At 39.3% G+C, this 25,997-nt stretch overlaps 1 protein-coding gene across 1 annotated transcript in view; it reads right to left on the bottom strand.

Moving 5' to 3' along the window:
* Apoltp (Apolipoprotein lipid transfer particle) overlaps positions 1-25,997 on the bottom strand; it is a 2,338,027-nt gene that overhangs the window by 2,010,768 nt on the left and 301,262 nt on the right. The window lies entirely within an intron of this gene.

The following is a 25,997-nucleotide window of genomic DNA, read 5'->3' as shown; positions in this document are numbered from 1 at the left end:
CCAATAAAAAGTCGTCTTAAATGGCTGAATAAATGCTGTCATAACTTTTAAATAAATAACTATCTCTTGAAATTAATGAACACCCCAAATATTTATGAGTGTAGCAATAATAATAATTCATCTTCTGAGGATGAAATCATAGATCTTGAAGTCTAAGGCCCTTTATCTATATCTCGTCCCAACATAAACTTGAATATCGCACACGTGTATTTTAATGGTGATTCTTATATCCGTAGACGCTAAAAATTTAATAAGACAAGTAAGGAAGGCTAAGTTCGGGTGAAACCGAACATTACATACCCAGCTGTACACTTGTAATGCTGTCGTTGTTACAAGGCTGCGCAATAATACGTATACATATGGTTCTATTCTGAACTAATTTTCGTTTAAAAGAAGCAAAAAGGTAACAGAGGCTAACACCAATGACCTTGAGCGAGTAATAAAGCAGTTTTCCTTCAGGTATGGGGATTTTCTTACTGCTTATTTTAAAATAAATATATAACAGAACAATAAAAATACGATTGGTACAAAACTATTTTTCGCTAAGATTTAACTTATTGTTGTGACAAATATTAGCAACACTAAGGGATACTATCATCTCTAAACCGATACTAAGCAGTCATTTGTCTGTACATAAACAAATCAATCATTATGTCTACACATATGTACATACAGCAGCGGAGAAATACGCACAAACCCATGCATATATCTAAGATACTCACAAAAGCATGCAATCATTATTACTCACATATACACAAGCATATGGCTTTGCGAGAGACTATAAACTACAAAATCATATGCATATATTAAAGATAAACACAAAAGTATACAATCCTCAGCAAACTAGTAAATTCTAGAAGGAGAAGCGCTTAGAAATATGCGAACGACGAAACCGAAGAGTATAAAAGCAGCACAAGATGAGGCCTAATCAATCAGTTTGATTTAAGCACGCTATCAATTGCGAAGTATAAGTGTTATTGTGAAGTATTTTAAAAGTAGTCTAATAAAGACCATTTTGTATTATTGAATATTGGAGTTATTGAATATTGGAGTTATTTATTCAACAGTTTAGCGATACGAACGTTAGTAGAAGGTTTCAAATAAGCGGAATTCCACTAAGTTCGTTACAATTGGTGTCAGAAGAGGAATTGTTGAATAAATTTCAGAGGACAACAAGGATATGGCAAAGTTAAGTGGATTAAGGATCCAGCAACTGAAAACGGAGTTGGAGAACCGTGGATTGAATACAACCGGCAATAAGATCGAACTTCAAGCACGGCTGCCAGACGCTATGGAGTCGGAAGGAATTAATGTGGACGATGATGCCTTTCATCCTGATGGGAACGAGACAGCAAAAAAATTGAAGAGAAGAACGGAAGTCCGAGTCCAGTTGCCAGCGTCGAGACTAATGCGATATTAGCTTTGTTATCACAGATATCGACAAAAATGGAAACCCAGGAAACACGCATAACAGAAATGTCATCACAAATATATACAAATATGTATATAGCATCCCAACTGGAATCACAGGAGACACGTATCTCAGAGATATCGTCAGAAACAACATCCAAAATTGAAGCACAGGAGGCACGTATCCAAAATGTCGGCACACATTTTAGCACAGGTATCATCGAAGATCTCTGCACAACTGGAAGAGCGTATGGAAGAGAAACTAACGCAGATTCGGGAAGGGTTCAGTGATCGACAAGATAAAATGGAAACCAAGATTTATGCTTTAAAAAATCGTATTCAGGAGTTACAATTGAACCGTCCAATCACTTCAACATCTTCTCTGAAAGTAAAATCCCCAATGTTTGATGGTTCTGTTCCTTTCCAGGTATTTAAGCTCCAGTTCGAGGAGACGTCAGCAGCGAACAACTGGAATGCCGAAGATAAAGTTGCTACATTGTTCGTAGCGTTAAAAGGACCTGCTGCGGAGATCTTAAAGACTATTCCTGAGGGAGAGCGACACAGTTATGAAGCACTGATGGCTGCTGTTGAACGACGGTATGGAAGCGAACACAGGAAACAGATCTACCAAATAGAATTGCAAAACCGCTACCAAAAAGCTAACGAGACTTTGCAGGAGTTTGCGTCGGATGTTGAAAGATTGGCTCATCTCGCAAATGTGGACACACCCGTGGAATAGTGTGGAAGTAGAAAGGCCAGACTGGGTGGACACAATTTTGGAAGAACTGCAGGGATCACAACAGAAAAACTCTGGAGTTATGACATGTTTCAAGTGCGGCAACCCAGGCCACATTGCACGTCATTGAAGCACCGGTCCAAATAGTTCCAACAATGTGGGTGGACGTAAGCGCAGAGCTGAAGGAGATGAGCAAATCTCTAAGTCCACTCAATCGTTAAACTAAAGCCAGTTAGATGCAAGGGGCGACAGCTGGCTCCCTCAATTGAATGCCCCATAATCTCTATCTCGCAAATTGGAAGAAGGTCAAACAATCTTACTGTCGGAGGACATGTGGATGGAAAGGAACGTTTACTGACTGTAGATACGAATGCATCTCATTACACCATTCGAGCGGATTTAGTCAACAAAAAGATAAGACCATTGCATGGAGCAAGATTGCGTACAGCCACGGGAGATATTACCACGGTTCTAGGAGAAGTAGCATGTGAAGTCGCAATTGGGAACATCACAGTAGTACACAATTTTATTGTGGCAGAGATTGTTGATTAAATCATAATTGGAGTGGACTTCTTAATCGATCAAAGCATCAGGATCGACATGCAAAGCAAGACGATGCGATATAAGACCATGGATGTGTCACTTAATTTCGGCTACGAGAGAGACGACAGCAGCAAACGAGTGCTGGTGGAAGAGACTCAGCAAATACAACCAAAATCAGAAGCAGTCTTCTGGGCAAAGGTTGATGGACATTGTGGGACAAACAAATTGTGGGTTGTCGAAACAGCAAACAAATCAGCACCGAACGTACTTGTAGGATAAAACCCTGGCTATGACAAAACAAGATGGACGTATTACGGTAAGAGTAATCAATGAGTTCAAGTCACCAATCAAGTTGACCAAAGGAGCTATATTGGGAAGATACCAAGAGGCTGAAGTAGTTATTAACTGTGAACAGCTCCAGGAACACGTTTCAACTAGTAATACTGATCTTCCTAATGACATAACAGAATGGACGGAGGGGCTAGAGGAAGACAATCAGAGTAAGGCAAAACAACTGCTCCTAAAGCACGCTAACATTTTCGACCAAGATGGCCCATACCAGGCCGCACCAATCTTGTGAAATATCAAATTGACACTGGAGATCCGAGGCCGATCCGTCAAGCTCCACGTAGTGTTCCACTGGCGAAGCGGGAAGTTCTGAGTCAAATCATGCAAGAAATGAGCGACAGCGGCATCATCGAACCATGAGCTAGTCCATGGAGCTTACCGGTAGTACTTGTAAAGAAGAAGGATGGATGAATGAGGTTTTGCATTGACTAGCGGAAGTTGAATGACGTTACGAAAAAGAATAGCTACCCATTGCCAAGAATTGACGACACTCTGGACTCGCTATCTGGTAAGAAATGGTTTTCCACACTGGACTTGAAAAGCGGCTACTGGCAAGTGGAAGTAAGGAGGAAGACAAAAAGAAAACAGCCTTCAGTGTCGATGATGGTCTGTGGCAATTTCCAGTGATGCCTTTTGGACTATATAATGCACCATCTACTATTGAAAGACTCATGGATCAGGGACTACATTGGAAAACATGCTTAGTGTACCTAAACGACGTCAGCGTATTGGTAAAGAACTTCTAACAACATCTGAAGAATAGCTGATGCTGGTCTGAAACTTAGTCCCAAAAAGTGTTCTCTGTTCAAGAAGCAAGTTAGTTACTTGGGTCATAAAGTAACGACGGAGGGCATCTGCACCGCGAATGAAAAGATAGAAGCAGTGAAGGATTGGTCAAGATCACAGAATCTGCATGAATTGAGAAGTTTCCTAGGGGCTGTGCACATATTTCCGGCGATTTTTACCAAATTTGGCCGGCGTAGCCCATAGCCTCCACGAGCTAACAAGAAAGTATAAAGCTTTTGAATGGAAGAAGGAGCAAGAAGTAGCTTTCCAAACATTGAAAGAGCGTTTGTACACTGCCCCAATGTTGGCATATCCGATTCCAGGAGCAACGTTTGTTCTAGATACAGATGCGAGCGGATATGCTATAGGAGGCGTTTTGTCACAACTGATTGATGGACAGGAGAAGGTAGTTGCATATTACAGCCATTCAATTGGAAAACCAGAGAGGAACTACTGCGTTACATGGAGAGAGCTGTTGGCATTGGTAGAGTGCATTAAACATATTCACAAATACCTCTACGGTCAGCGATTCCGCGTCAGGACAGATCACGCAGCATTGAAATGGCTTCTTAAGTTTCGTAATCCGGAAAGGCAATTGGCACGGTGGATCGAGCGGCTACAAACCTATGACTTTTCCGTTGAGCATCGAAAAATATAGTACCCATGGAAATGCCCATTGAATGTCACAAAGACCATTTAGTTTGGAATGCAAGCACTGTTCAAAGGCCGAGGCCAAAGAAGACATTTTAGATGTCCGGCTAATAACTATAACATATACGAATGAATGGGACAAGGGACAACTAAGGAAGTGTCAGCTAGAAGATAATGATCTGTCACATGCTATGCAAGGGCTCGAACGAAACGAAAGACCAAATAGAGAGGAGATGTCAGCAGAGAGTCCCATTGCGAAGTCATATTGGGCACAGTGGAACAGTTTAGAATTGATATCCGGTTGCTTGCATTGAGTATGGGAGAGTGAGGATGGTCAAAGAAAAAAGAATCAGATAGTTGTTCCCAGAAAGAGGATTCCTGACGTGCTCAACGAGATGCATAATTGTCCAGGCGAAGGTCATCTTGGAATCACGAAGACGCTCGAGGAGATTAAACAGAGATTCTATTGGGTTGGTTGCCGTCAGTCGGTCACTGAGTGGATTGTGAACTGCGAGCTTTGCAGCAGAGCGAAAGGGCTCAAAACCCGAAGTCATGGCCAGATGAAGCAATATAACTCAGGTGCGCCATTTGAAAGGGTTGCTATGGATGTCGCAGTCCATTTCCTACTAGCAACTGCGGAAACAAATATGTACTGGTGGTTATGGATTATTTCAGCAAATTGCCAGAGGTATACCCAATCCCAAATCAAGAAGCGGAAACAGTAGCAGAAGTGTTTATAAACAATTGGGTTGCAAGGTATGGTGTACCAATGGAGTTAATTTTTGGCAATGACCTTCGACTGCCTGCTGATATGAAGTTTGGGATAGATGCCGACGCGGAGAGAAATGTCAAGAAATCCACTGGTGTCTTGGAAGAAGAGCTGAGAGAAATAAACGATCTGATAAGGCAACGAACAAAGATTATGAGTGACAAGATGAAAGCCAGATACGATAAAGCAATTAATTCGGAAGGTTTTCAGGAAGGAGATTTGGTGCTGTTATACAACCCACAACGGAAAAGGTTTGCCCCCGAAATTGCAGTGTAATTGGGAAGGCCCATAAAAAGTTGTAAAATGGTTCAACGATGTAGTTTACCATATACAAACCATTGGTAAACCACGAAATGAAAGGGGTTCATCTGGAAAGGCTGGCGTCGTTTAGATCAGGAAATTTGTCTGATCGGGACGATCAGACTTAGATGGAGGGCAGTGTGACGAATATTAGCAACACTAAGGGATAATATCATCTCTAAGCCTATACTAAGCAGTAATTTGCTTGTACATGAACAAATCAATAATTATGTCTACACATATGTACATACAGCAGCGGAGAGATACGCACAAACACATGCATATATATAAGATACTCACAAAAGTATGCAATCTTCAGCGAACTAGTAAATTCTAGAAGGAGAAACGCCTAGAAATATGCGAACGAGGAAACCGAAGAGTATAAAAGCAGCACAAGCTGAGGCCTAATCAATCAGTTTGATCTAAGCATGCTATCAGTTGCGAAGTATAAGTGTTGTTGTGAAGTATTTTCAAAGTATTCTAATAAAGACCATTTTGATTATTGAATATTGGAGTTATTTATTCAAAAGTTTAGCGATACGAACTTTAGTGGAAGGTTGCAAATAGGCGGAATTCCACTAAATTCGTTACATTATTTTTGCCTACGACCCTTTTTAATGTCATTTATATAAAGGTGGCCGTGGTCCTTAACCAATCTTATTAATTTTTACTATTTCTATTTCCTGCTATAAGGAAAATATGTGTACCCAATTTTGTTACGATATTTAAATTTTTCTTCCAGTTATGGCTCCCGAAATATTGCAAATTTCTTAGACAAAAAAGGGGCGGTGCCACACCCATTTTAAAAAATTTTAGTGTTTTCCAATTTAATGTTACAATTCAATTTAGAAAATAAAATTCTATTGATACAAAGCTCTTTTTCGCTAAAATATAGCTTATTATTTTCGTCTACGACCCTTTTAAAAATCTTTTATATAAAAGTGGGCGTGGTCTTTAACCGATCTATTTCATTTTTTCTAGAAATATTTTCTGCTCTAGTTAATTTTTTTTTCGAGGTATGGCTCCTATATGGCTCCCGAAACATAGAAATTGCTTAGTCATAAAAGGGGCGGTGCCAAGCTCTTTTTTTGCAAATATATAGTTTATTTTATTCATCCACGACCCTTTTAAGAGCTTTTATATAAAAGTCGGCGTGGTTCTTAACCGATTTCGTTAAATTTTCTTCAAAGCATTCCTTATAGTAAAGGCAACCTCTCTGCCGAAGTTTGTTGTGAAAGGTTTAACGGTTTTTGATTTATGATTAATAATATTTGTAAAATTGATTTTATCACAAGTAGGCGGTGCCACGCCCATTTAAAATTTTTTTTGTAAAATTTTTATCAAGAGTCCCAATAACAGGTCACACGTCAAATTTCAACATTCTAGGTGTACTATTTACTAAATAATCAGGTTTTTGTGCTTTGCAAAATGTTATATATATAAAAAGTGGGCATGGTTATCATCCGATTTCGCCCATTTTCAACACCAATCTATTCTGGGTCCAGGTAAGCCCGTGTACCAAATTTAGTGAAGACATCTCAATATTTACTCAAGTTATGGTGTTAACGGACAGACGGATGGACATGGCTCAATCAAATTTTTTCGATGCTCATGCTTTTGATATATGGAAGTCTATATCTATCTCGATTCCTTTATACCTGTACAACCAACAGTTATTCAGTCAAAGTTATAATACCCTGTGTACAAGTACAGAGGGTATAAAAATTGGAAAAAGTTTAAATTAATTTTCATCGGCCAAAATTTTGGCAAGTCGTACTTTTGACGAATCTATAGCCTATGTGAAAAATACTTCTTACTTTTTAACGATACCTTACCGCCAAATGGCAAAACAAAATTAAAAAACGTATTTTTGTTATTTAAAAATATAAAATGAACTATAAAAACAATATTATGTATGTACCTCTCATGTACCGTATTTTTTATTTATTTATAAATTTTTTTTTTTTTTTTTGAGTTCTCTGTACCTTTTTTATAACTTTGTTTAAGTGTCATTTGAAATAAATGTGAAAACTTACGCTTAGAGACCAATTGCAAAGCGGGCAGCGGAGCATTCATATGGCCGAGTGGTTAAAAGGCATCTGCCTTTACACTGGAATATATGTTGGAGTTCGAGTTCAATACTCAGCTCCCGAGAAACTGGCTGATAAAGAAGTGGAATTCAGAAACATGTCCTAGTAACCATCGCCGTTTGTAAACTTTGCAGTTTTTCTCTAATATCAATAAAAAAACCATTGTATAAAGGAATATGAGCAAGCCTCGCTACCCTGCAAAATCGTTGGATCATGTGGTCCACTGGAGTACTTACCATTATACTCCACTGTAATGCAGCAATGGACCAACTCATGTTTCTACACGAACATATTGTAAGCCGATGAATGCTCGCTTTTAACAATTGTAATCACTACAAGATGTTTATTGGACTGTGGGTACTCCATGGATTACTCTGATGTAATGCGGAGCTGGAGTATATGGTCCAGTCCTAGGACATCGCAATGTTAATTGGACCATATTTTTTGTGTGCATGCATGGAGTACTCGCGATTTTTGCAGGGTAGCGAGTACTCCATACATGCATGAATGGAGTATTCGCGAATTTTGCAGGGTAATTACATACATGTGAAAACTTACAATGAAAAATATGCATATATTTTAAGCTCTTTTTGCAACGGGTTTTGGATTGTCTTGAAGAATTTTAGCTCTTTCTAGCCCCAAAGGGGCAACGCTGAATAAAACACAATGCTTATAAAGGGGAAAAATGGAACATCGAGGCAAAGTTCTCGAAGCATTGGTTTTATACCCTTTCGCGTTAATGACTATTTTTTTAATGAATTGACGCTACTTGGGAGATTATTAAATGGAAAGTGAGACACCTCAAATCATTTTTTAGAAAAGAAGATGACTGGCGAAAATCAACAGGTACTTGCAGTGCTGAAGGTAGATTGACTTGAACGAAACTCTTTGAGTTGGCCTTAACCACTTTCGTACTCCATCCAAACTAGAACAAATGCTCCCCCATTGCAAGCAATTGAGTGAGATTTTCGGGGGAAAAGGAGCGGGTGCCAATTTATTTGTGAAAGATACTGGATGCACCTTTGGACGATTGGGATGAAATAGTAAACTCGGTGGAGTATCTTGTTGACGATATGTTTGAAGTTGTCGGTGACGTTGCTCCAACTAACGTAAAAGAACAAAAGCAAGTTGTTGTTGTTGTTGTTGTTGTTGTAGCAGTGCTTCGCCCCACCTAACAGACGCGACCGATCACAAACTGTCATCAATATCCTCTAACGGGAGTCCAAGGAAACTTGCTGTTTCAACAGGGGTGGGCCATAGGGAAAGGGGTGTTAGAGGCGTTGGTTCCACATTACAATTAAAGAGATGGTTGGTGTCATGTGGGGACACATTGCAACCGGGGCATACATTTTGTATGTCGGGATTGTTTCTGGATAGGTAAGAGTTTAACCTGTTACAGTATCCAGAACGAAGTTGAACCAGAGTGACACGCGTTTCCCTGGGGAGTATGCGTTCCTCTTCCGCAAGTTTTGGATACTTCACTCTGAGTACTGGATTCACCGGGCAATTCCCGGCATAAAGGTCCGACGCCCGTTTGTGGAGTTCACCAAGGACCTGCTTGTGTTTTTTCGCTTCATACGGCTGGGTTCTCAGGTGCCGTATTTCCTCAAAATGCTTACGGAGATGACTCCTTAAGCCCCTAGGCGGTGCTGGCTCGTCAATCAGATGTCTGTTGGGATGCCCAGGTCTCTGGGTATTCAACAGGAACTGTTTGGTCAGCATCTCGTTTCTTTCCCTGATGGGGAGTATTCTCGCCTCATTATGCAGATGGTGTTCTGGGGACATAAGAAGACAGCCCGTGGCAATTCTGAGAGCAGTATTTTGGCAGGCCTGTAGCATCTTCCAGTGGGTAATTTTTAGGCTTGGCGACCATATGGGTGACGCGTAGCACGTAATCGGCTGGCTAATTGCTTTGTATGTAGTCATGAGCGTTTCTTTATCTTTTCCCCAGGTACTGCCAGCAAGAGATTTGAGGATTTTGTTACGGCTCTGAATTCTCGGAACATGTGCGGCTGCGTGCTCACCAAAATGTAGACCCTGATCAAACGTCACACCCAAAATTTTGGGGTGTAGTACAGTCGGTAGCGTAGAGCCATCGACGTGGATGTTCAAAATGGTCGACATTTGGGACGTCCATGTTGTAAATAAGGTCGTCGGAAGATTTAGTCGGTGATAATGCCAGGTTTCGCGAGGCGAAAAAACTGGAGAGATCAGGGAGGTAGCCGTTTACTTTATTGCATAGCTCATCGATCTGTGGGCCTGGGCCTGTGGCCATTACTGTGCAGTCATAGGCGTAGGAAACGATTGTGACTCCTTCCGGTGGTGAAGGTAGCTTAGATATGTAGAAATGAAACAAAAGTGGGGATAGGACACCACCCTGTGGCACCCCTTGTTTGATTCTCCTTAGTTTTGATGTTTCGATTCTAAATTGCGCCGATGCCTGCCGACCACCCAGATAATTTGCGGTCCACTCTTTAAGATATGGGGGAAGGGTAGACCCTTCCAGGTCTTGCAGTAACGAGCCATGGTTGACCGTATCCAAAGCTTTTGATAAGTCTAGCGCTACGAGTACTGTTCTATGGTTGGGGTTTTGATTTAAACCGCAATTTATCTGCGTGCTAATGGCATTTAGCGCGGAGGTAGTGCTATGGAGTTTTCTGAAGCCATGCTGATGGGAGGCTAGCTGCAAATTTGCTTGGAAATAAGGGAGAAAATGGCTTCGAGCGTCTTTGCTACTGGCGATAGGAGAGATATCGGGCGATACGACTCTCCTATGTTAGCTGGTTTACCAGGCTTTAGTAGCGGGACCACCTTGGCCATTTTCCATTTCTCGGGTATGACAAAGGTGGAAAGAGACAGGTTGAAGACCTGCGCTAAATATTTGAAACCTTCTTTCCCTAGGCTTTTAAGCATCGGCATGGCTTAGACGTAGACTACGGGACGCCCTTGGGCGTGAACAGCAAAGAGCCACAAAATATTTATAAAAGTTACGTGGACGTCGCGTTTTGGGATAAAGCCCAGAACAACCTCTCCGATGCAACCATCCCTTACACGAGACACACTGAACAGAGTATGACCGTCCTAAAAAGATTCTTTTCCGGCAGATGCAGCAAAACCATTTCTAAGGACCGGGGTCAGGAGACGGACCCGGATTGGATTCGATACCTTCCCGGTGCAAGAGAATATGGAGCAGTCCTGCTGCAAGGAGCTGCTGGGAGGATGACAATTTGTGGGAGGGACGCAACAAATTAAATGGGGTTACACTGAAATGACAGTCTTTGGTCGGGAAAAATTCCGAGTCGCTCCGGTACATAGAAACGACTGCCTTGGGAAGCACTGCTACAACAACAAAAGAAAGTAAGTCTCACTCTAAAGAACGCTATACACGCTCCGGCACGAGTACTGAAAAGAGTTAGGGATTTCGCATTAAAAAGCAGGTACCGAAATCCTCGGCGGCTCATCTCGATATTTTTGAGGACGGAAATTATGAAACTGAAATTGGAATTGGAGAAAGAAAAGAACAATAGAGACTATCCTTTAAAAGAAAAGAGAGTTGCTTTAGAAGAAGATAAAGCAGAAATTTTAATTGAGAAAATAAAATCAGAAATCGAATGGAAAAACATGGAGTTTGAACCGAGGAGGCGTGAAATAGATTTCAAAGTGCTGGAAATGGGGACAGAAGAAAGGCTAAGAAATTCAGAAGGATGAGTTTGATTAAAAACTTGAAATATAAATGACAAGCAAATGGAAACACTAGGAGTAGCATGTAAAGAATGGTGTAAATATATATCGCACTCATATGTCTAAAAAGAAATTAAAGATCTCAAACTTTGATGTTATACTTAATTTACTTACGCACCGATCTGTATACGAACAGAAAAGACATGGCAAAAAAATTCCTGTAGTGCAAATAGAACAGGCAGAATATTGGTTTTTCCTTTGGATCAACTAAATAAAAATAATGTATATTGGAACGATTTTCCGTCATCCCTTGTCAAATTTGGTTTTGAGACAAACCGGTTTCGGCGTTGTGCCATCATCAGTGTCGATTTTCGTTCTGATCTGTTGTTGTCATTTGTCCTGTATTTATAGTTCGTAGGTATATGAGCAGGTATTGTCAAATTGATGCTTGTGTATATTTAGTTATGTGTATGTGCTGTGTGTTCGTTCAGAACCGAGGGTGGTTTACTAATCGATTTGTGTGGCTGACTGGGGTAGGTAGAAATCTGTGATTTTAGTCGTTTGACCTTCTTTGTCGGTTTTTGTTTTGGTGTGTTAATTGTTTTGTGTTTTTTTGTTGTTGTGCGTTTGTCTGTTGTACCTGTGTGATTAAGTTGTTTTCTGTAAACAAGTTTTAAAGGCTCGAATATTGTGTCAGAAATGGTGTTTATCTGTTCGTTTATTATTCTACCGTCGAATGTTTTCTGTTTGTAGATTTCCATGTTTTCGAGTACGTTGAGACGTCGGCCCTTTTCTTGTATGTGAAGAACCCTAACTGTTTTATTGATGTTTGCTGGGGAACATTCATTCTCGACCATGTGATTCGCGAAGTTAGACTCGGGTATAATGTTTGGATTCCGTATTTTTTTGTTGTAATCTCTAATATGTTCTCTGAACCTCGTTCTTATTTGCCGTCCTGTTTGTCCTATGTATCTATGCTGGCATCCGCAGGTAAGCTTGTATACGCCGTGGGTGCTAAACGGATCCTCTGAGTTAATGTTAGTTCTTAGTTTTCGCCCTAGATTGTTCGATGTTTTGAATGCTGTGTTAATGTTGTATTTTTTAAAGAAATTTGCCAATTTATATGTTGCTTTTCCAGTATATGTCATAGTAGTCCAGCTATTATTTTCTTTTTCATTATTTCTTTTTGGTTCTCCATTTGTCCTTCTGAGCTTATCTACTAGTGCTTTTTTATATCCGTTGTTTGCAGCGATATTATATATGACCTCAAGTTCTCTCTTATATGCCTCTTGTGTAAGAGGTGTTCTTTCAAGTCTTTGTACCAAGTGCCTTAATGCTGCATTTTTATGATGTTGAGGGTGATTTGAGGTATTGTGTATTATTGTGTCTGTGGCCGTTGACTTTCTATATATGTTATAGTTAAATCTTTTGGCTTCTTTATCAATATTTATCGTGAGGTCTAGATAGTTGATTCCTCCGTCTTTTTCGGTTTCCATTGTAAATTTTATATTGCCGTGCTGTTTGTTGAGGTACTCCAGTACGAGCTCTTCGTTATTAGTAGTTAAAACGCATATTATGTCATCCACGTATCTAGCATAAAATGACACGCCTAATTTGGACTTCAGCTCATGTATGTACTTTTCTTCCAGATTTTGCATGAACACTTCCATAAGAATTGCTGATGTGGGGCTTCCCATTCCAAGACCGTTTGTTTGTCTATATATTTTATTGTTGAATTTAAAATAGTTTTGACGTAAAGTGGTTCTTAGCGTATTTGTGATTTGCATACTTTTCACTTTGTTTTTTGTGTTATGAACTATTGTTGAGCTAACTATGTCCAAAGTCTCCGATAGTGGTATAGATGGGTATAGATCTTTTATGTCAAAAGATACCAATTTGCTGTTTCTTGTTAGCTCTACGGTCTCGAGTCTCTCTATTAGTTCTGTTGTGTTAGCTATTGCAAATTCGTTCCTTAGCTCCAGAGTGTCTATCAATATCGTTTTTAAATAGTTGGACAGTTTGTAACATGGTGCCGATTTAAAATTAATGATGGGCCTCATTGGCGTGTCCGGCTTGTGGATTTTTGGTAGCGCAACCAGTGGAGGAGCCGAAGGGTTCATTTGGACCAATCTATGTGCCATGTTAGAATCTACTATATTTGTTGCATTTTTTATAGCAACTTTGATTTGTTTTTGGTATTCATCTGTGGGATCCTCTCTCATTCTACGACATTTCATTTCCTCTATGAGATCCTCGGTTTTGGATATATATTGCTCTTTTTCGATTAGCACAGTGGTGTTTCCTTTGTCCGCTTTCGTTGTGACAATATTGTTTTTCCTTAGTTTATGCCGTAGATTCTTTATTGTTTTCTCCTCTGTATTCGGTTTTTGTTCTTCCTGTGCTTTCACCTCCTTTCTTATGATTTCCCTGCACATGTGTCTTGCGTGCTCCTGTTCTTCCTGTGGTATCAATGATATTGAGATCTCCGCATCTACAATCGCTTGCTCCGTTTTCTTACTGTATTCTGGTCCATGATATTGTGCTTCAGGCCCTTTTCGAGAAGTTGTGCCTCTTCCTTGGTAATGGCCATTGTTGTGAGGTTAACGAACTTGTCATGAAACTGGTGAGTGTTTTGGTTTTGGTTACCCTCTCGTCGTCCTGCCAGCTTGTCCAATTTTCGGTTCAGCGACCTGTATTTTTGTTGTAGTTCCTGATCGACCTCTGTCTTAATGCGGTCGAAGCATTCCATTAATACAGTCGTAGGTAGTTGTTCTGCCAATCTTAAATGGATAGATAATAACTCGGCATTTATCTCATCCTTCTTCGAGTATAAGCTTTCCAATTCATATTTTAAAAAATCCTTTTCCGCTTTTTTAACTGTTTTCCTGCTAGATTTGGTATTTGCCTTTATTGTTATTTTTGCGAATTTCGGAGTAACATTCAATTCCAGGCATTGTTTGTTGAACCATTAAGATTGGCAGAAAAACTACCTACGACTGTATTAATGGAATGCTTCGACCGCATTAAGACAGAGGTCGATCAGGAACTACAACAAAAATACAGGTCACTGAACCGAAAATTGGACAAGCTGGCAGGACGACGAGAGGGTAACCAAAACCAAAACACTCACCAGTTTCATGACAAGTTCGTTAACCTCACAACAATGGCCATTACCAAGGAAGAGGCACAACTTCTCGAAAAGGGCCTGAAGCACAATATCATGGACCAGAATACAGTAAGAAAACGGAGCAAGCGATTGTAGATGCGGAGATCTCAATATCATTGATACCACAGGAAGAACAGGAGCACGCAAGACACATGTGCAAGGAAATCATAAGAAAGGAGGTGAAAGCACAGGAAGGACAAAAACCGAATACAGAGGAGAAAAAAATAAAGAATCTACGGCATAAACTAAGGAAAAACAATATTGTCACAACGAAAGCGGACAAAGGAAACACCACTGTGCTAATCGAAAAAGAGCAATATATATCCAAAACCGAGGATCTCATAGAGGAAATGAAATGTCGTAGAATGAGAGAGGATCCCACAGATGAATACCAAAAACAAATCAAAGTTGCTATAAAAAATGCAACAAATATAGTAGATTCTAACATGGCACATAGATTGGTCCAAATGAACCCTTCGGCTCCTCCACTGGTTGCGCTACCAAAAATCCACAAGCCGGACACGCCAATGAGGCCCATCATTAATTTTAAATCGGCACCATGTTACAAACTGTCCAAATATTTAAAAACGATATTGATAGACACTCTGGAGCTAAGGAATGAATATGCAATAGCTAACACAACAGAACTAATAGAGAGACTCGAGACCGTAGAGCTAACAAGAAACAGCAAATTGGTATCTTTTGACATAAAAGATCTATACCCATCTATACCACTATCGGAGACTTTGGACATAGTTAGCTCAACAATAGTTCATAACACAAAAAACAAAGTGAAAAGTATGCAAATCACAAATACGCTAAGAACCACTTTACGTCAAAACTATTTTAAATTCAACAATAAAATATATAGACAAACAAACGGTCTTGGAATGGGAAGCCCCACATCAGCAATTCTTATGGAAGTGTTCATGCAAAATCTGGAAGAAAAGTACATACAGAAGCTGAAGTCCAAATTAGGCGTGTCATTTTATGCTAGATACGTGGATGACATAATATGCGTTTTAACTACTAATAACGAAGAGCTCGTACTGGAGTACCTCAACAAACAGCACGGCAATATAAAATTTACAATGGAAACCGAAAAAGACGGAGGAATCAACTATCTAGACCTCACGATAAATATTGATAAAGAAGCCAAAAGATTTAACTATAACATATATAGAAAGTCAACGGCCACAGACACAATAATACACAATACCTCAAATCACCCTCAACATCATAAAAATGCAGCATTAAGGCACTTGGTACAAAGACTTGAAAGAACGCCTCTTACACAAGAGGCATATAAGAGAGAACTTGAGGTCATATATAATATCGCTGCAAACAACGGATATAAAAAAGCACTAGTAGATAAGCTCAGAAGGACAAATGGAGAACCAAAAAGAAATAATGAAAAAGAAAATAATAGCTGGACTACTATGACATATACTGGAAAAGCAACATATAAATTGGCAAATATCTTTAAAAAATACAACATTAACACAGCATTCAAAACATCGAACAATCTAGGGCGAAAACTAAGAACTAACATTAACTCAGAGGATCCGTTTAGCACCCACGGCGTATACAAGCTTACCTGCGGATGCCAGCATAGTTACATAGGACAAACAGGACGGCAAATAAGAACGAGGTTCAGAGAACATATTAGAGATTACAACAAAAAAATACGGAATCCAAACATTATACCCGAGTCTAACTTCGCGAATCACATGGTCGAGAATGAATGTCCCCCAGCAAACATCAATAAAACAGTTAGGGTTCTTCACATACAAGAAAAGGGCCGACGTCTCAACGTACTCGAAAACATGGAAATCTACAAACAGAAAACATTCGACGGTAGAATAATAAACGAACAGATAAACACCATTTCTGACACAATATTCGAGCCTTTAAAACTTGTTTACAGAAAACAACTTAATCACACAGGTACAACAGACAAACGCACAACAACAAATAAACACAAAACAATTAACACACCAAAACAAAAACCGACAAAGAAGGTCAAACGACTAAAATCACAGATTTCTACCTACCCCAGTCAGCCACACAAATCGATTAGTAACCACCCTCGGTTCTGAACGAACACACAGCACATACACATAACTAAATATACACAAGCATCAATTTGACAATACCTGCTCATATACCTACGAACTATAAATACAGGACAAATGACAACAACAGATCAGAACGAAAATCGACACTGATGATGGCACAACGCCGAAACCGGTTTGTCTCAAAACCAAATTTGACAAGGGATGACGGAAAATCGTTCCAATATACATCATTTATCCACCCTGTCGGAAAATCAACCAAACAAGATAAGTCAGTTATTGCTTGTCAGGCTTTTAACTTGAACGCGAACGGACTACTAACAATTTACAAGCGACGCCTACTGAAAATATATAAAGCAAAGGCGAGCATTTGGTTCAACAAACAATGCCTGGAATTGAATGTTACTCCGAAATTCGCAAAAATAACAATAAAGGCAAATACCAAATCTAGCAGGAAAACAGTTAAAAAAGCGGAAAAGGATTTTTTAAAATATGAATTGGAAAGCTTATACTCGAAGAAGGATGAGATAAATGCCGAGTTATTATCTATCCATTTAAGATTGGCAGAACAACTACCTACGACTGTATTAATGGAATGCTTCGACCGCATTAAGACAGAGGTTGATCAGGAACTACAACAAAAATACAGGTCGCTGAACCGAAAATTGGACAAGCTGGCAGGACGACGAGAGGGTAACCAAAACCAAAACACTCACCAGTTTCATGACAAGTTCGTTAACCTCACAACAATGGCCATTACCAAGGAAGAGGCACAACTTCTCGAAAAGGGCCTGAAGCACAATATCATGGACCAGAATACAGTAAGAAAACGGAGCAAGCGATTGTAGATGCGGAGATCTCAATATCATTGATACCACAGGAAGAACAGGAGCACGCAAGACACATTTGCAGGGAAATCATAAGAAAGGAGGTGAAAGCACAGGAAGGACAAAAACCGAATACAGAGGAGAAAACAATAAAGAATCTACGGCATAAACTAAGGAAAAACAATATTGTCACAACGAAAGCGGACAAAGGAAACACCACTGTGCTAATCGAAAAAGAGCAATATATATCCAAAACCGAGGATCTCATAGAGGAAATGAAATGTCGTAGAATGAGAGAGGATCCCACAGATGAATACCAAAAACAAATCAAAGTTGCTATAAAAAATGCAACAAATATAGTAGATTCTAACATGGCACATAGATTGGTCCAAATGAACCCTTCGGCTCCTCCACTGGTTGCGCTACCAAAAATCCACAAGCCGGACACGCCAATGAGGCCCATCATTAATTTTAAATCGGCACCATGTTACAAACTGTCCAAATATTTAAAAACGATATTGATAGACACTCTGGAGCTAAGGATCGAATATGCAATAGCTAACACAACAGAACTAATAGAGAGACTCGAGACCGTAGAGCTAACAAGAAACAGCAAATTGGTATTTTTTGACATAAAAGATCTATACCCATCTATACCACTATCGGAGACTTTGGACATAGTTAGCTCAACAATAGTTCATAACACAAAAAACAAAGTGAAAAGTATGCAAATCACAAATACGCTAAGAACCACTTTACGTCAAAACTATTTTAAATTCAACAATAAAATATATAGACAAACAAACGGTCTTGGAATGGGAAGCCCCACATCAGCAATTCTTATGGAAGTGTTCATGCAAAATCTGGAAGAAAAGTACATACAGAAGCTGAAGTCCAAATTAGGCGTGTCATTTTATGCTAGATACGTGGATGACATAATATGCGTTTTAACTACTAATAACGAAGAGCTCGTACTGGAGTACCTCAACAAACAGCACGGCAATATAAAATTTACAATGGAAACCGAAAAAGACGGAGGAATCAACTATCTAGACCTCACGATAAATATTGATAAAGAAGCCAAAAGATTTAACTATAACATATATAGAAAGTCAACGGCCACAGACACAATAATACACAATACCTCAAATCACCCTCAACATCATAAAAATGCAGCATTAAGGCACTTGGTACAAAGACTTGAAAGAACACCTCTTACACAAGAGGCATATAAGAGAGAACTTGAGGTCATATATAATATCGCTGCAAACAACGGATATAAAAAAGCACTAGTAGATAAGCTCAGAAGGACAAATGGAGAACCAAAAAGAAATAATGAAAAAGAAAATAATAGCTGGACTACTATGACATATACTGGAAAAGCAACATATAAATTGGCAAATTTCTTTAAAAAATACAACATTAACACAGCATTCAAAACATCGAACAATCTAGGGCGAAAACTAAGAACTAATATTAACTCAGAGGATCCGTTTAGCACCCACGGCGTATACAAGCTTACCTGCGGATGCCAGCATAGTTACATAGGACAAACAGGACGGCAAATAAGAACGAGGTTCAGAGAACATATTAGAGATTACAACAAAAAAATACGGAATCCAAACATTATACCCGAGTCTAACTTCGCGAATCACATGGTCGAGAATGAATGTTCCCCAGCAAACATCAATAAAACAGTTAGGGTTCTTCACATACAAGAAAAGGGCCGACGTCTCAACGTACTCGAAAACATGGAAATCTACAAACAGAAAACATTCGACGGTAGAATAATAAACGAACAGATAAACACCATTTCTGACACAATATTCGAGCCTTTAAAACTTGTTTACAGAAAACAACTTAATCACACAGGTACAACAGACAAACGCACAACAACAAATAAACACAAAACAATTAACACACCAAAACAAAAAACCGACAAAGAAGGTCAAACGACTAAAATCACGGATTTCTACCTACCCCAGTCAGCCACACAAATCGATTAGTAAACCACCCTCGGTTCTGAACGAACACACAGCACATACACATAACTAAATATACACAAGCATCAATTTGACAATACCTGCTCATATACCTACGAACTATAAATACAGGACAAATGACAACAACAGATCAGAACGAAAATCGACACTGATGATGGCACAACGCCGAAACCGGTTTGTCTCAAAACCAAATTTGACAAGGGATGACGGAAAATCGTTCCAATATTCATCATTTATCCACCCTGTCGGAAAATCAACCAAACAAGATAAGTAAATAAAAATAAGTTAATAGGATTGGAAAATACAAAAATTTTCTGCCTCTCTCTTAATACCTTTTATAAAATATTTTCTCCGCGAGTACTAAAGTAGCTTTTGGGTTCATTATACTTCTTTTTTAAATTTTGTTAGGTATAGTAATATTATCAACCAAAGATGTGTATTTAGATGTTGTTATCTCAATGTTTTTTGAGTGAAGTTAAGCATTCAAAAACTTAAACTCAATAAATTGAAATCTAATTTAGAAATAAAACACGATAATTAGTATTTACATATGAATATGTATTACATTTATAATTAATGTTTTATTTCGTCTATTTGTATATAAGTATATGTAAATACCACAATATGGAATTTAGGAACTTACGTTTTTAATGTTGAGAAAACTCGAACGGAGGAACAGCTGGTGATTCGTTGACAGGCAAACTGGATCAGCCCACCGGCAGCTTCCAGATCGCCACCGAACCCCAATTTTCTCACTTAACGAAAGAAAATATTGGATCGAGAGGACGATTGGAAGTTAGCCGTTGCTTGCTGACAAGAAAAATAGTTAAGTCGGGAGCGGCTACTCGGTAGGAAATTAATTAGGCCTCTGGCCTAAACATTCCGGCCCCTTGCTATAAGCAATACTGGAAATAACGACACCAGCTGGTCTAACATTTGATTTAGAACTTGTGAAGTAAATTATTAATTTGTTGAAAATGAAAAATTCGAAAAGTTAAAAAAATTTACATTATAGAGAGTTCAAATGATAAAAATAAAAAATTACGTTTGTATATGTTTATCTACATGAAAATTTAGACTAGAGTTAGGTCGCCGTGGAACCAGAAATGACCAATCCGAATATGGTCGGTTGCAGAAACAGGCCTGCTACCGATGACGTAAGTGTACCGCTCACCATAATTTTTGTATAAATGTCAGCACCGATGACCAGTCGAATAGGAGACGACATATAAAATTGAGGATCCGCTAGCCGCATGAACTAGAACGGCGTAGCTATTTTTGGATCCAGGTTCTTTCTCGGACTTATTCGAGCGTATCTCTCGACCACCGTAGCCAGTGTTGATATCCGTTCCTTAACGACATGTTTACCTCGAAGTATCAGGTAACGACTTTCGTTGTGACAACTCCCTGCACGCTTCAGCTGTATTTGACGTGCTAGCTCTGCATTAATGAGCGTATTCGGGGTGCACGGGTCAATTAGACCTCCGGATTCAATTTTCACGATAGCTGTAGGCGCTACCGGCTCGAGGGTGGTCAGAATTGGCGCAGGTGCTATCGAAGATAGTTTCCCGGCTCGAAAACCTTTCGGTGCGGCATGTTGGAGCGCGAGGAGGTGGCTCTCTTCTGTAGGCTTGGACTTTTTCCGCGTATACGGTTTTTGGGACGGTCGGAAAGTATTTAATGCCGAGCCGCCTTGTCGGATTTTCGTGGAAGGTCGATGACGATTGCGACGGTGGGACGGTCGGAAAGTATTTAAGCCGAGCCGCTTTTTCGACAATCTTTCTGCGTAGCAGAAGGACGAGTTACTGCACTCCCTAAGCGTTTATGAACTGATGTGCGGGAATCTCTATTCGTAAGGCTTCGTGGCATCGGCGATTGGCAAGGATTTAATGTCAAGTCGCACGACCGCCTTTCATGTTGGAACAGCGGGCGGAAAATATTTAATGCCGCGCCACTGCCCTCCGTTGGAAGAATACTCTCTTCCGCACCTTGCGCCAGTTCTTCTCCCTCTACCTGTCGAGCCCACGACTTTGTTTTCTCTATGAAATTTATCGAGAGTGCGTCGTCAGAATCGTCGTCGTTTTCGTCGCGGCGACGCAAAGGCTCCGTTGACGTCGGCCGCTCGTTGGCGTCGGCTTTTATATGAAGTGTGGTGTGATGCTTCTGACCACAATGATGGCAGCGTGCAGAGCTTGGACAAATTTCCATGTGATGAAACGGGGAGAGGCAATTTGGGCAGTATTTGTGGATGAGTACCACCCGCAACCTCTCCTCCGGTGACTTGGCACGATACTGAGGGCATACCCTTATCCCATGGTTGTTGTTGCAGATGCGGCATGGTATCGGGAAGGAATGTGAACCATATTCTGACTTTCTGCGGGATGCGACAAAACGAGACATTCTGTAATGAAAATAATGTGTTTTAGTGAAAAAGTAATGAAAATGGAAAATGGAGGCGATGGGTGAGTGATGAGTGACAAGGCGTTTAGTGTCCTTGATTAATGAGTGGTAGTCGGACAAGTTTGACGATTGGTCGTGTGACCAGTCCCTTCTCTGTTCGAACTTTTACTACTCGAACGCGGTTGTCGGACCCACGATGAACATCGACGACTCGCCCGAGTGGCCATTCGTTTGGTGGCAGATTGCCCTCACGTATCACGCCTATAAGAAAGTGTCCAGGAGTCAGTGGTTCTAAACTCGAGGGGTACTTAAAGCGGTGTGGCATTACCACAATACAAGATATTTGTATTTATGTACATGCCAGAATAGGTCTAGCTTGGAATACATAAGCAAATGAATTTCACTTTCGACCACACACAAATTACTCATAGCGGCACAGTCATAGCGGCATAGATAAGTTATATTGAGCCCAGCGGGGTTGCTTAACCCATAAGCGTCACACTCACTAGCTCACGTGTTGATCAGAATGATTGATCGACAGTGTCGGTTTGTCGGTGAAACTGACCAAATATTATTACATAGTTAGATAATAAGAATATTCTACTGACTAGGTATATAGAAATAGAATGTAGTTATTTTTAGTGTGTAATTATTGTATGAAAATATTGTAATAGTATTGTAAGTAAAATTCCTATAAAAGAGAAAGTATTTGTTAATAAAGAATCAATTGAATTTCTGCGCTAAACATTAGCGCTTCAAGCAATTCACGTTGCTTTTATTTCTCCATAAACCTTTTTACATTTTACATGGCGATCCTGCCATCATCATAAATCCTTTTACATGGCGATCCTGCACTATGAGGGAGCCAACGGAGGCATGAGGCGATTAGTTCATTACATAAAATGGCGCCCAACGTGGGGCCAGAGAAGGTCAAGAGTTCATCAAGCTCGGAAATTGACAAAACTGCTAAAGATCTTGCTGGAGGAAAAGATTCTGACATTTTTGGCTAAAAATCTGAAAGGTCCTGCCAAGTTTAAAACATAGAGAACATTTTTTTTTTTTGAGATCATGCTGGATAAAAATCCAGCACAGAAGAAAAGGAGCAATAATTACAACCCAACGTAACTTGGTATGGCTACTAACAATAATATTTTAACGGACTTTTGGCAAATGCGAATGAACTCATGGTGGTTATCTGGATCAATTAATTATGAACGTTTGTTTGAAGCAAAATAACGGAAGCTCAATAATAAATGAAACACATAAATAGAGTGGAATAAATATAATATCTGGCCGGACGCTAAATAAATGCAGAGTAGCAAACCAGCAGGACATAATTGGCATAAGACTGGCAACTAATATTATATGGCAAACAAACAGGACATAATGGGCAATACGACTGGCAGCGAATATTATGTATATTAAGTATATTCAAATTATTTAAATTTTTAGAATAAATTGAGCGGCCTTAGGGACGCTTACCCATTAGCAAAAATTTTATTTTTGCTTAGTCAATTTTTTTTTTAAATTAGGAATTTTAATTAAAAATTAAAAGAATATTTCAAATTTAAAATGTTAAAAGTTAATTAATTTGTTCAGCTAAAATCTAAAAATAATAATAATTTCTGGCGGCCATCGTGGTGTGGTGGTAGAAATAAGGTTTTTAAATTAGATGAAAATTTTTCTAAGCGGGATCGCCCCTCGGCAGTGTTTGGCAAGCGCTCCGGGTGTATTTCTGCCATGAAAAGCTCTCAGTGAAAACTCATCTGCCTTACAGATGCCGTTCGGAGTAGGCATACAACATGTAGGTCCCGTCCGGCCAATTTGTAGGGAAAATCAAGAGAAGCACGACGCAAATTGGAAGAGAAGCTGGGCCTTAGATCTCTTCGGAGGTTATCGCTCCTTACATTTTTTTATTTAAAATCTAAAAAACAATGATTTGAAAAACAAAAAAAAAAGGATTAATTAAATGAAAAAAAAAATTTATTAAAAATTAAATTTCTAAATTTAGGTTCGTAAATTGGAATGCTTAAGGTGTTTTCAAAAAGCTTCTTAAATACCCTGTTAGCTTTCACAGTTTCAGTTATTTCCTTTGTTATGAACGAAATAACAACAGGGGAGGAATTCCGTAGAATATTTGAGAAGTGTGAAAACACAATCAAATATTTTATAAAGATTTCAGAAAAAAAAATAAAAAAAAAAAATAAAGCAGATAAGCAAGGTCCGAAACCGATCACTATAGAAGAGTATCGGCGGAGGAAAAAATTGAATAAAACAGAAGAAATACCAAAACTACCTGCCTCGAAAATCCAAAGGAGGAAGCGGGGAGGTAAACAATTTAAAAAAATAAAAGAAATAGCTGAAATTTACAAAATTTTAAATGTTACAACAAATACAGCCGATAGGATTAAATTAAAAGAAAAAATCCAAGAATTAAGGAAAATAAACTAAAATAGAAAACAATTTTTTCTTCGTCCAATTTATTCAATTTGACAGAAAATGGTTAGGAAAATTCATTAAAATGCCTTGGTGGACTAAAATAGCTCAAGGCATGATGATAGCAATATCTGGCTATGAATTTGGTAAGGAAAACAATTAAATAAAATGAGTAAATGGCAAGAAATTCGCGACAAATTATCAGAAGAAAAAATTAAAGGGGAAAAAGCATACGAATGCATAAATAACAAGTAAGGAAGGCTAAGTTCGGGTGTAACCGAACATTACATACTCAGTTGAGAGCTGTGGAGACAAAGTAAGGGAAAATCACCATGTTGTAAAAAGAACCTAGGGTAACCCTGGAATGTGTTTGTATGACATGTGTATCAAATGGAAGGTATTAAAGAGTATTTTAAGAGGAAGTGGGCCATAGTTTTATAGATGGACGCCATTTAGGGATATCGCCATAAAGGTGGACCAGGCCTGACTCTAGAATTTGTTTGTATGATATGGGTATCAAATGAAAGGTGTTAATGAGTATTTTAATAGGGAGAGGGCCTTAGTTCTATATGTGGACGCCTTTTCGAGATATCGCCATAAAGGTGGACCAGGGGTGACTCTAGAATTTATTTTGTACGATATGGGTATCAAATGAAAGGTATTAATGAGTATTTTAAAAGGGCGTGGGCCTAAGTTCTATAGATGGACGCCTTTTCGAGATATCACCATAAAGATGGACCAGGGGTGACTCTAGAATTTGTTTGTACGATATGAGTATCAAATGAAAGGTGTTAATCAGTATTTTAAGATGGCGTTGGCCTTAGTTCTATATGTGGACGCCTTTTCGGGATATCGCCATAAAGGTGGACCAGGGGTGACTCTAGAATTTGTTTGTACGATATGAGTATCAAATGAAATGTGTTAATGATAATTTTGAAAGGGAGTGGGCCTAAGTTCTATAAGCGGACGCCTTTTCGAGATATCGCCATAAAGGTGACCAGGGGTGACTCTAGAATTTATTTTGTACGATATGGGTATCAAATGAAAGGTAATAATGAGTATTTTAAAAGGGCGTGGGCCTAAGTTCTATAGATGGACGCCTTTTCGAGATATCGCCATAAAGATGGACCAGGGGTGACTCCAGAATTTGTTTGTACGATATTAGTATCAAAGCAAAGGTGTTAATGAGTATTTTAAGAGGGCGTGGGCCTTAGTTCTATATGTGGACGCCTTTTCGAGATATCGCCATAAAGGTGGACCAGGGGTGACTCTAGAATTTGTTTGTACGATATTAGTATCAAAGCAAAGGTGTTAATGAGTATTTTAAGAGGGCGTGGGCCTTAGTTCTATATGTGGACGCCTTTTCGAGATATCGCCATAAAGGTGGACCAGGGGTGACTCTAGAATTTGTTTGTAGTATATGGGTATCAAATGAAAGGTGTTAATGAGTATTTTAAAAGGGAGTGGGCCTTAGTTCTATAGGTGGACGCCTTTTCGGGATATCGCCATAAAGGTGGACCAGGGGTGACTCTAGAATTTGTTTTTACGATATGAGTATCAAATGAAATTCGGTACTGATAATTTTAAAAGGGAGTGGGTCTAAGTTCTATAGGTGGACGCCTTTTCGAGATATCGCCATAAAGGTGACCAGGGGTTACTCTAGAATTTATTTTGTACGATATGGGTATCAAATGAAAGGTACTAATGAGTATTTTAAAAGGGCGTGGGCCTAAGTTCTATAGATGGACGCCTTTTCGAGATATCGCCATAAAGATG

The sequence above is a fragment of the Eurosta solidaginis genome, chromosome 2 (assembly GCF_040869045.1).
Source record: "Eurosta solidaginis isolate ZX-2024a chromosome 2, ASM4086904v1, whole genome shotgun sequence".
NCBI lineage: Eukaryota > Metazoa > Arthropoda > Insecta > Diptera > Tephritidae > Eurosta > Eurosta solidaginis.
This window is presented reverse-complemented; position numbering and strand designations above follow the sequence as displayed.